Genomic DNA, 11,656 nt, shown 5'->3' on the forward strand with positions numbered 1-11,656 from the left:
AAAAATAAAAGCAGTAGACAGCATTTTGGGAGTCAAGATAAAGGCAAAGATTCAATAGCTACCAATGCGAATCTTACTTTACATTCGCCTCCTACTACTCAATCTTTGTCCAAAGGAAAGCAACCTTCAACTGATGGCTGGCAGAGTCCAAGAAAGGTTATATCTGCTCGAAGAATTCCACCCCCCCGCACTTGGAATGGTGCCTCTTCTAGCGGAAACACCCCAGAGATCAATACAAGAATTGGAATTACATGGGCTGCAGTAACAGCCAGCAGAACACTCTTCCCTGAAGAAGAGGTTGCTGCTTTGCTGTCCACTTCTCAGGCGACTACTTCTTCTCAGGGGCGAGGCCTCGACCCTGAGATAGAAATGCAAGGCTGACCTCATACATTTTGCTGCTGTACATAGTTGTTACATTACTATAAATATCTGTATATATGACTGCTCACATCACCTCTTTTACACTCAATGTCCAGGGCATGTGTGACAGTAGGAAATGGAAATCTGTGTGGCTGTACATCAACAGATTTCAGCCTGACATAGTAGCATTACAAGAGCACAACCAACATATTTATGCAGGCAAGACGGGACACTACTGTGGGTATGACATTTTCTATGCTGGGGAGCACTCTTTCTCAGGGGTTGTCCTTCTGATTAAACATGAGCTTCAACCAGTCATTGCATTAAATGACAACAAAGGCAGATGGCTTGTTCTCCAATGCATTATAAGAGGAGAGGTGTTTGAATTTGCTTCAGTTTATGCACCTCAGTCATCCCGAGACAGAACTGTAATTTGGGATGCTATGCAACAATACCTGTGGAGATCTCATGCCTACATATGTGGGGATTTCAATAATGCTCCACAACAGGGAGACAATACTTCCAACCACGATCATATGTTATCTCCTGAAAGGCATGCCTGGTCTCAACTACTTTTGCATTTGGATCTAGTTGACCTCTGGAAGGAATTGCAGCCTCAGTCACCAGGCTACACTTTTCAACATAATGCTCTCTCTGCTTATAAGGCACGACTAGATCGTTGGTACAGTGTTGCTCCACAACAAAATGGGGATTTCGCATGCAAAATGTGGATTGACTATGCCTTTGTGCATTCAGACCATGCACCACTATGGCTGAGATTATCTTTTCATAAGATGCCAGATGATAGATTGCCACAAAGGCGACATCTAATCATCAACAACAGTTATTTGCAACATGCTGAATTCAAGGCAATGGTTGCTGAAGCAGCTCATTGTCTTTCATCTAACAGCCATTTTCATGTTGATGATGCCTGGGCTTCTTTTATTTCTAAAATGCAAATGGTGATTAGAGCTTATGGCAAGTCTTACATGAAGACGCTGAGGGAAACCATTGCTCAGGCCAAGTCTACTTGTCAAGACCTCACTGAACTCAGTCATCATCGTTCGTTGTCCATGTGAAGATTGTGGGAGAGAGGGAAGGAGTCTCACTTGCGCTTTCTCACATGCACAATGGGGGAATACACACAAAGGTGGAGGCTGAAAACAGTTTTCCTCTTCTTAGTTGTATAAGCCAAAAGAACTCAAATACAAAGAAATAGAAGAACCCTATATGTGGGTCTCAAACCAAACTCAACTAACTAAGGTGGCATACTAACTGAGCCACAAACTAGAGTAGATAAGGATAGCTATCATCTAGCTATTATTCGTGGGTGGTATACCAACCGCATCTCCAGCTAACAAGTCGGTGACATAAATCCATAACAGTCACCCTGGCATATCGCGAGTGGAGCGCTCGATATCTCAACACTCCCCCTCGAGCTCAATCCCAAATCCTGCACACCAGGCAGGTCTCTGAACTTGCGCAGCTTCTCTGCGCCCAATGCTTTCGTGAATATGTCAGCTACTTGATCCTCTATGCTGACATAAACTAGATCAATAAGACCTAGTAAAACCTTCTCCCGCACATAGTGATAATGCACCTCAATGTGCTTTGTTCTAGCATGAAAGACTGGGTTCTTTGCCAAATGTATACTGCTCATGTTGTCACAATGAATGACAACCGGCCCATCTGTCTGATGCATATCATAAAGTAGCTTATGCAACCAAGCTACCTCACATGCAGCCATTGCTGCACCCCTGTACTCAACCTCTATGCTCGACAAGGCAACTGTAGGCTGTTTCTTGCTGCTCCAAGTGACTGCAGCACTCCCAAAAGAGAACACATATCCACTGGTAGATCGTCTATCAGAAATACTACCAGCCCAATCAACATTAGTGTATCCATGCAACTGTATCCGAACCCCAGCCTCATAAAATAGTCCATACTGCAATGTGGACTTCACATACCTGAGTATGCATCTAGCCGCATCCAAATGTGGTTTCCTTGGAGCCTGCATAAACTGACTTACCAACCCAACAGCATAGCTCAAATCTGGCCTGGTAATAGTCATGTAAATCAAACTTCCTACTATGCATCTGTACATAGTAGGGTCTTCCAGAAGCTCACCTGCATCTGTGCTCAGCTTCACATTCTGCTCCAAAGGAACTGAAATAGGCTTACAGCCTGTCATCCCATATTTGGACAGCATGTCCAATCCATACTGCCTCTGCAAGAGCTGTATCCCACTTGGTGATCTAATCACCTCAATGCCCAAGAAATAACGCAGCTCTCCCAAATCCTTCATCTCAAACTTCTGCCTCAATAGCATTTTCACATGAAGGATATCTTCATCACTATCACCTGTGATGATCAAATCATCAACATAAATGACCAGCAGCATAATCCCTTTCTCTGTTTTTCTCACATAGAGTGAGAAATCTGCCTTGGAAATCTGAAAGCCAATAGTGACAAGATACTGTCCTATCTTGTCAGACCATGCTCTAGGTGCTTGCTTCAAGCCATACAAGGCTTTCTTCAACCTGCAAACAAACTCAGGATGAGTAGCATGAACATAACCTGCTGGCTGCTCCATAAAGACCTCTTCTTGCAAATCACCATGCAAGAAGGCATTCTTTACATCCATCTGATGTAAAGACCATCCCTTTGATGCAGCCATAGCAATGGCTGCTCTTACGGTTGCCATCCTTGCAACCGGGCTGAAAGTTTCTTCATAATCAATGCCATATGTCTGTGCATACCCCTTGACAACTAATCTTGCCTTGTATCTATTCACAGAACCATCTGCATTGTGCTTGATCTTATAAACCCACTTACAACCAATTGCATTCTTGCCTTTAGGCAAAGGCACCAATTCCCATGTAGCATTAGCATCCAAGGCATCCATTTCTTCATCCATGGCTTTCTCCCATTTTTCATTTCCCATGGCTTGCTCAAAAGAAGTGGGTTCTGGTTCCTGTATCACTTTGACCATATAGGCATAGTGAATGGCTGTAAATCCATCATATTTCAGCCTATCCACAGGATACCTAACCCTGGTAGACCTACACAAAATAGGCTCACTTCCAGGTGCTCTCAAAACATCCCTGGTCTTCCTTACTCCAGGTGTAACAACAGAAGGAATACCCAACTCATCATCAATGCTCTGTTCTGAGCCACTGGATTCACCATCCACACAAGAGTGACCTGCATTCACATCATACATGGGCTGATCTACCTTCTCTTTTCCTTTTTGTGATACCTGCATACCACTCTCTGCATTGCTTTCAGGGGATTCTCCTGATCTCAATCTGCCTGTCCATGGCGAAGTATGTGAACCACTGGTAGAGGACACTCCAGGTCCACTGATATTTTGTGATTGCTGCTGTGCATTCTGTGCAGCATTACCATTTTGTGGATCTACATCAATCATCACATTTACTGGTTTATACCAGCTGCTCATCTCATCAAAAACAACATCTCTGCTCACTGTGAACTTACGTGTAGAAGGGTTATAGCATCTATACCACCCTTTCTGCTGCAGAGAATAACCAATAAAGATGCACTTCTCAGCCTTTGTATCCAACTTGGACCTCAGCTCATCTGGCACATGGACATAGGCAATGCAACCAAAAATCTTCAAATGAGAAATATATGGTTTCCTACCAGTATACATCTCCTCTGACGTCATGCCATGTATTGCTGCAGTGGGAGTCCTGTTCATTATATAGACTGCTGCTCTAGCAACTGCTTCAGCCCAATAATAATCTGGTAGATCTTTTTCATTTAGCATAGCCCGAGATACCTCTCCAATATGCCTGTTTTTTCTTTCTACAATTCCATTTTGCTGTGGGGTATGACTGCATGAATATTGTTGCTTTATACCATGCTCCTGCAAGAACCTTGCAAACTCATTTGAGAGGTACTCTCCCCCTCCATCTGACCTTAGGCATTTTATTTGCAGGCCTGTTTCTTTTTCAACCATAGCTTTGAAAGCTTTGAAGTGCCCAAACACTTCACTTTTCTTTTTCATAAAATACACCCACAGTTTTCTGCTGAAGTCATCAATAAATGTGACAAAATAGTGACAGCCTCCAATAGATGCAGCTTTTGTAGTCCACACATCAGAGTGGATTAATTCCAATGGCTTTTTACTCTCTTGAACATGCCTAGGAAAAGGTTTCCTTGCCTGTTTCCCAAATTGACAGGCTTCACAAATCTTGTGCATTTCTACAACCTTGAATTTTGGCAATCCTGCAACAATATTTTGGGCTTGCATTGATTTAAGTTGCTGTATATTAACATGACCAATGCGTTTGTGCCAGATATCAATATCTGCAACTACACCGGTCCCATGTGCAAACATTGCTGCACTCAATTCAGGCATGTCTGCATCCAACGTAAACATCCTGTCCTTCTTCTTTCCTTTTGCTATCAAGCGACCATTATTTTTCATATCCTCAACAAAGCATCCATGAGGATTAAATCTGACCTGCAAGCCCTGCTCAACCATCTGACCAACAGAAACCAGGTTCTTGGTGATGTTCGGGACATGAAATACATCAGACAAGTATTTCTTTTTCCCATCCTGCATAGACAAAGGAATTTTGCCAATCTGCACAATAGGATGTGCAGTATCATCACCAGTCTCCACAAATCCTGGCTTTTCCATTTTCCTTGCATCTTGCATCCATTTTGCATAACCTGTCATGTGGTTTGATGCACCTGAGTCAACATACCACACATCATTTTGTTCTTCTGCACTTGTCACAGAATTGGTCATATGTTGCACCATATATAGATGCTCATTTCTATCATCACCCTGCCTGCTAGAAGATGCATAATTGCCTTGCTGCAATTTTCCATTCATAATGTCATTCTGCTTTTTGTAGCAGTCCTTAGCCATATGACCCATTTTGCCACAATAGTAGCATTCAACATTGCTGTTTGCATTTTGGCTTCTCTGCCATCCACCATGGCCTCTTTGGCTCCCCCTGCCTCTAGAGTTACCACGTCCTCCTGCATAGGACTGGTTTTCTTGCGTTTGCTACATATTCTGATTTCTACCACGGCCTACAGATCGGCCTCCTCTACCTCTGCCTCTACCCTCTGCCAACATTTGAGTAGAAGACAGTTTCTTTTGAAGTTCCTGCTGAAGAAGATGCACCCCCATTTCTCTGCTCTTCAGAAATTAGAAGAGCAATCAACTCCTCAAAATCAGGAAATTTTTCACGGACGGCAATGGATGTCCAGAACTGTGCATAATCCTTTCCTAGACCATTCAAGGTCACAGAAACCAAATCATCATCATCCACTGGCGACCCAATGGAAGCAAGTGCATCTGCAATTTTCTTCACTTTCATGTGGTAGTCATTTATGCTCAAATTTTCTCTCTGCACATTGTGCAACTCCTGTTTGAGTTGCATTTTCCTGGCTTGCGTATTTGTGCTAAACATTTTTGCCAAAGTATCCCATGCCTCCTTTGGCGTATTTGCATCCTGAATATGCACAATCATGGAGTCCGAAATACTGATAGACAGCCAGTACATAACTTTCCTGGCTCTCTCATGCCATCCTTTGAATGCCTGCATTTCCTGTTGACTGGGAACATTAGGAAGAACAGGTTCTTCTTCATTTCCTGTAATGAATTCCCAATAGCCTTTTCCCATCAAGAAATTCGTCATTCTAAACTTCCATGCCTGGAAGTTGTTCTTGTCAAGCTTTTCAGTGACAATCTGTGAAAGAGAATCAGATGCCATTACAGAACACTGCAAAATATTCTATCACTGCAAAAAACACAGCTTTTGCCTCACACGGGCAGATCTGCAAAACTGACGAAAGTGGTATTTCACCACACAGTCACTTCCTAGTGACGATTTTGCATCAACAGGAAACAGGCATGAATCTGCAACTCCCAATATCTCTGCACACAGGCATACGATGCAATTTCTGCGGCACCTTTCCACCGACTAGCCGCGCAGTGGTCGCACAGCCAAAAATAGGGCCTTTTTTTGAGTGCCTGCGAAGAACTTCCGCCTTCGAAACGGGCCCCGAAACGGCCTCAAATCAGAAAAATAAAGTCACACCGCGAAGGGCGTCTCAATCTGAAACAGTGCACTCCTGCACTTCTGGCTGTGCTACCTGCAGAGATTTGCTCCCAAACTTGAAATAGGAAAGCAACACTGGTCCTCTTACCAGGACACCACGAACTTGGCTTGCTTTCTTGAGCTCCTTACCACGAACAAGGCTCTGATACCATGTGAAGATTGTGGGAGAGAGGGAAGGAGTCTCACTTGCGGCTTTCTCACATGCACAATGGGGGAATACACACAAAGGTGGAAGCTGAAAACAGTTTTCCTCTTCTTAGTTGTGTAAGCCAAAAGAACTCAAATACAAAGAAATAGAAGAACCCTATATGTGGGTCTCAAACCAAACTCAACTAAATAAGGTGGCATACTAACTGAGCCACAAACTAGAGTAGATAAGGATAGCTGTCATCCAGCTATTATTCGTGGGCGGTATACCAATCGCATCTCCAGCTAACAAGTCGGTGACATAAATCCATAACAGTCACCCTGGCATATCGCGAGTGGAGCTCGATATCTCAACAGTCCATGCATGAGCAAACCACATTATGTCAGGCCAGACATTGTCTTAAACTAAATGATCACAGGAAACTGGCAAAATGGGAGACTAGAGCAAGACAAAGAGCCTTCATAGATAAAGGTTGCTCTTCCAAAGAATTTTTCAAGAGTTTGCATCAGAGGAGAATCAAAACTGAAATTTGCAGAGTGCTTATGCCTGATGGATCATGGACTACTTCACGGTCACAGCTTGCCTCCGTTTGTGTGCATCACTTCTCTTAGCAATTTGGCTCTGTAGCTCCTCCCTCGCAACAGGTTTTGCTTGCACGAAATTTACTGTTGCAAAATGTTTCTCCAATCATTTCTCCTACTCAAGATTTGGAATTGGAGGAACCCTTTATTGAGAGGGAACTGTCAGATGCCATCAAATCAGGTGGCAGATGGAAATCCCCTGGATGGGATGGCTTGACAGTCGAGTTTTTTCTAGCATACTGGCCTCTTTTGAAGCATACATTATTATCTATGGTGAATGTTGCATGGCAACATCAGAAAATGCCAGACACATGGAAGAGAGGTCTTGTTAAACTCATTCCTAAAAAACAAATTTGTGAGTCTTTGGCTGATTGGAGACCCATCACTCTTATGCCCATAATTTACAAAGTCACTACCAAAATGATTGTAGCTCGGCTAAAGGGGTTTTTACATGATGGGTTGCATCCTGCGCAATATGGTTTTGTTCCGCGTAGGCATATCACTGATAACATTGCTAATGCCTACATTGGAATTGAATATGCCAAATACACACAGCAGGATGTTTTGTTATTGCAAGTTGATATTGCCAAAGCTTTTGATACAGTTCAGTGGGATTTTATTTCATCAACTATGCAGGCTTTGGGTTTTGGCACAAAAATGCAGCAACTCATCAATTGGCTATATCAAGATAGTGAAGCTGCCTGCATACTTTCAGGAGATATTTCTCCATCCTGGACTCTTGCTTGCTCTGTCAGACAAGGATGTCCACTGAGTGCTTTACTTATTGCCATAGCCACTCATCCACTGCTTCAATATCTGGATCACCTCTTGGACACTGACCAGCTGCACGGTTTGGAGATCCTTGGCAGTCGCAGCATGATTGCTCAAGCATATGCTGATGATTCATTCTTTACTCCAAAAAATACTCGGGCTAATCTGTCCATGATCATGCATGCTCTTTCTACATATGGATTGGCTGCTGGCCTTCGGGTAAATTTTCAAAATCAAAATTATTGCCTTTACATGCACAGGACTGGCACAACCTTTTGTGGCCTGGGGAAATTGTCCCTGCTTCTCAATTCATTCGACATCTTGGTTATCCTTTAGGCTGGGGACTCACCCATTCACAACAAACTGATTGGGTGCTAGTAAAGTTGAGGGCAAAACTTGAATATTGGAAGCTTGCAACTTGGCCATTACATGTTCGTCTGCGAATTACACAATCCATTTTGATAGCATACATACAATTTTATCTACCTCTTACTATGTTCACTAAGGCAGATTTAGTTTCATTTATGTCAGCTATCATGGAAATTTTCTGGCGTTCAAAACATGGCAAGAAAAGTCTCAGATTACTCTCCATGCATCGTCTCTGTTCTCCAAAGATGCACGGGGGTCTGAACATTCTTAATATTCAAATGCATTTACTTGCTCACAGGGGGAAAATGATGATGCAGTTTCTACAAGGAGATCAGCCTTGGGCTTTTATGATTCACTCTCTCTTATTACATCTTCATACATCTGCTTTTGGGAATTGGCAGCCTACTTAGTGGGAATTTTTATTTGGTTCTATCCAAGGCAAGATCAGAGGATGCCCTTTTGTCTCTTCTCTGCTTCTTGATTGGAAACACATTATTTCCCACTTGGAATGGAAAGGCAGGGACTCTCTCTCGGGCAACTCTTTGAGGGAAGAGAATCTCTTTTGGTCTAAAGTATTCCACCCACCTTTGGCCATACAAGAACCCCGACGTTCATATTTTCTCTCCTTCAAAGGCATTTCATCTGTGGCGGATGTACTTCAAGATGATGGCACAATTCTATCTTTTTCTTTGGCTGCTCACAAACATGGCCTGGGAGCTCATTATCGTCCTTTATGGCATAAAATTTCAGCAATGCTCCAACCGTACTTGCCGGTACCTCATTTAGAAATTCAGCATCGGCTTGAGGATTGGATTTTACGCTCTCCTTCCTCACATGTCCGTCCATTGAAGCTTTCACATATCACAGTGTCATCATTGTATAGAGTGTTATTACCTCCACCTTGGATTTCCAACAGAGCAAATACTGTTTGGCATATGGATCGTCCAATGAAGTGGTGGAGAAAAAGGCTGCGTCTCCTTTGGCATTACAAAGTCCCTCTTCAACAACAGCTTTTCCTATGGCGAGTTCTCCTTGGCATTTTTCCATCTGGACAGTTACTCACACACAGACATATTGCTTCAGCTGTTTGTCACAGATGCTCGCACTCTACTGAATCAGTGCTCCACATCTTTTGGTCCTGTCCAAATACTTCTGATCTCATTGCTCTCATCAGACAGAGGCTTCGACAGTGATTTCCTACTGTTACTTTTGGCAGATTTTTCTGGTTGTTTGGATTTCATCCCCAAAGACAGGGTTTTGATTTATTTTTTGTATGGGTGCGATATTGGAGCCTATGGACTTTATGGATGGATAGAAATCATAGAGTCTTTGGTGATCCACTATTTTCATCCTTCCTTTTTTTCAAACGATCTCTGCAACAATCATTCTACGATTGTTTTCAAACTCGTTTGATTGATCAGGATGTGTATATAGTAGCTACTTCGCTTTTTGAAGCAGCTATGAATGTAATTATTCTATAGCAATAAAGATTTCTTCTCACAAAAAAATGTGTGTGTGTGTGTGTGTGTGTGTGTGTGTGTGTGTGTTCTCAACCTAACTACTACAAGCACCACATACTTTCCATTCATCATTCCTAACTTTTCTCTTTGCATTCCTTATCTTTGAGTTCATACAGTGTCAAGCTGTGGGCAATCTGATTACTATCATTTATATATTTGCAATTACTGTTCTGATGCACTAATCATGGATTCTTCAACAATGGAAAAACACTCATTAGCAAGCCAGTATGATAAGCTCATAGTTTGGTTTCAGCATTCCTTACTCAACCAGTACTAGTTTGAATATCACTTACACATCCTTCATAAAATCTATAAGTATATTATCATTTTGCTGTCTAACCCTGCTGTACAGTTTGAATATCACTCAACCAGCACTAGTTTGAATATCACTTACACATCCTTCACAAAATCTGCGGTATATCATCATTTCACTGTCCAAACTTGCTATACAGTATTTTGCAATCCCTTAACTTTCAGTCTACATCTTACTTTCAAAACTTCATTTCACCACCATGACCCAATAGAAAATAAAACGGCATACGAAGACAATTCACATGTGCAGATACTCCTCAACAGAATGCACGAGCTGAAAGGAAGAATGGGACTTTAGCAGACAGTGCTAGAGCAATGTTTGTGAAAAGCACCTTCCAAATCAGTATTGGGTAGAAGCAATAGCTACAACAAACTATTTGCTTAATCGGCTTCCTACCAAACTGATACAGGGTATGACTTCTTATGAAGCATTCACTGGACACAAGCCACACATTGGGCATCTCTGCATATTTGGTTGCATAGCATATGCCCAAATACATGATGATCATCATAGAAAATTGGATGTAAAGTCACACAAATGCATCATGTTGGCTACATTGAAGAAAGCAAAGCATACAAATTGTATGATCCCATCAACCGCAAAGTCATTATCTCCAGAGATGTAATCTTTGATGAGGAATCAGAATGGAAAACCTCACCTACACAAGAGATAGAAGCATCGACTTCACAGTCATCTACAGAATAGGTTGATGAAGAAGAGCAAGAATTGCCAGCAACACCCCAAGTAGAGCCACAACAGCTCAGACGGTCTACTAGAAAAAGCAGACCACTAGCCAGATTGACATATGCTCAAAAAGGCAAAGCAATTCAGGTGGAAACCACCAACTATGCTCTAATGACTACCATCATGGCTACGGAAGAGCCAGTGTACTTCGAAGATGTAGTAGACAAGTCAGACTAGCAAAGTGCTATGAATGAAGAAATGGATTCTTTGTATAAGAATAATACTTGGGAATTATGCGACCTTCCACTAGGAAAGAAGGCCATAGCAAACAAATGGGTATACAAAGTGAAGTACAATCCAAATGGAAGTATTCATAGATATAAAGCTAGATTAGTTGCGAAAGGATTTGCACAACAATATGGTCAAGACTATGATGAGACTTATACTCCAGTAGCAAAGATGGATTCCATACAGTTCTTGATATCACTAGCGACACTCAGCAAATGGAATGTGTATCAGCTCGATGTCAAGAATGCATTTCTCAATGGTTACCTAGATGAGGAAGTCTACATGCAACAACCAACAAGTTATGTTGAACCAGAAAGGAGAATAAGGTTTGCCATCTCAAGAAAAGTCTCTACAGCTTAAAACAAGCACCTAGAAGTTGGTACAGTAGAATTGACAAGTATTTTGCTGATCTGGGATACATGAAATCCAATGCAAATCATACTCTCTACTACAAAGTTCAAGGGGAAGACATTACTATTGCACTTTTGTACGTAGATGACCTGATTGTGACAGGAAGC

This window comes from Dipteris shenzhenensis, chromosome 3, assembly GCF_047967505.1.
Source record: "Dipteris shenzhenensis isolate YYH24624 ecotype China chromosome 3, Dip_SZ_1.0, whole genome shotgun sequence".
Classification (NCBI taxonomy): domain Eukaryota; kingdom Viridiplantae; phylum Streptophyta; class Polypodiopsida; order Gleicheniales; family Dipteridaceae; genus Dipteris; species Dipteris shenzhenensis.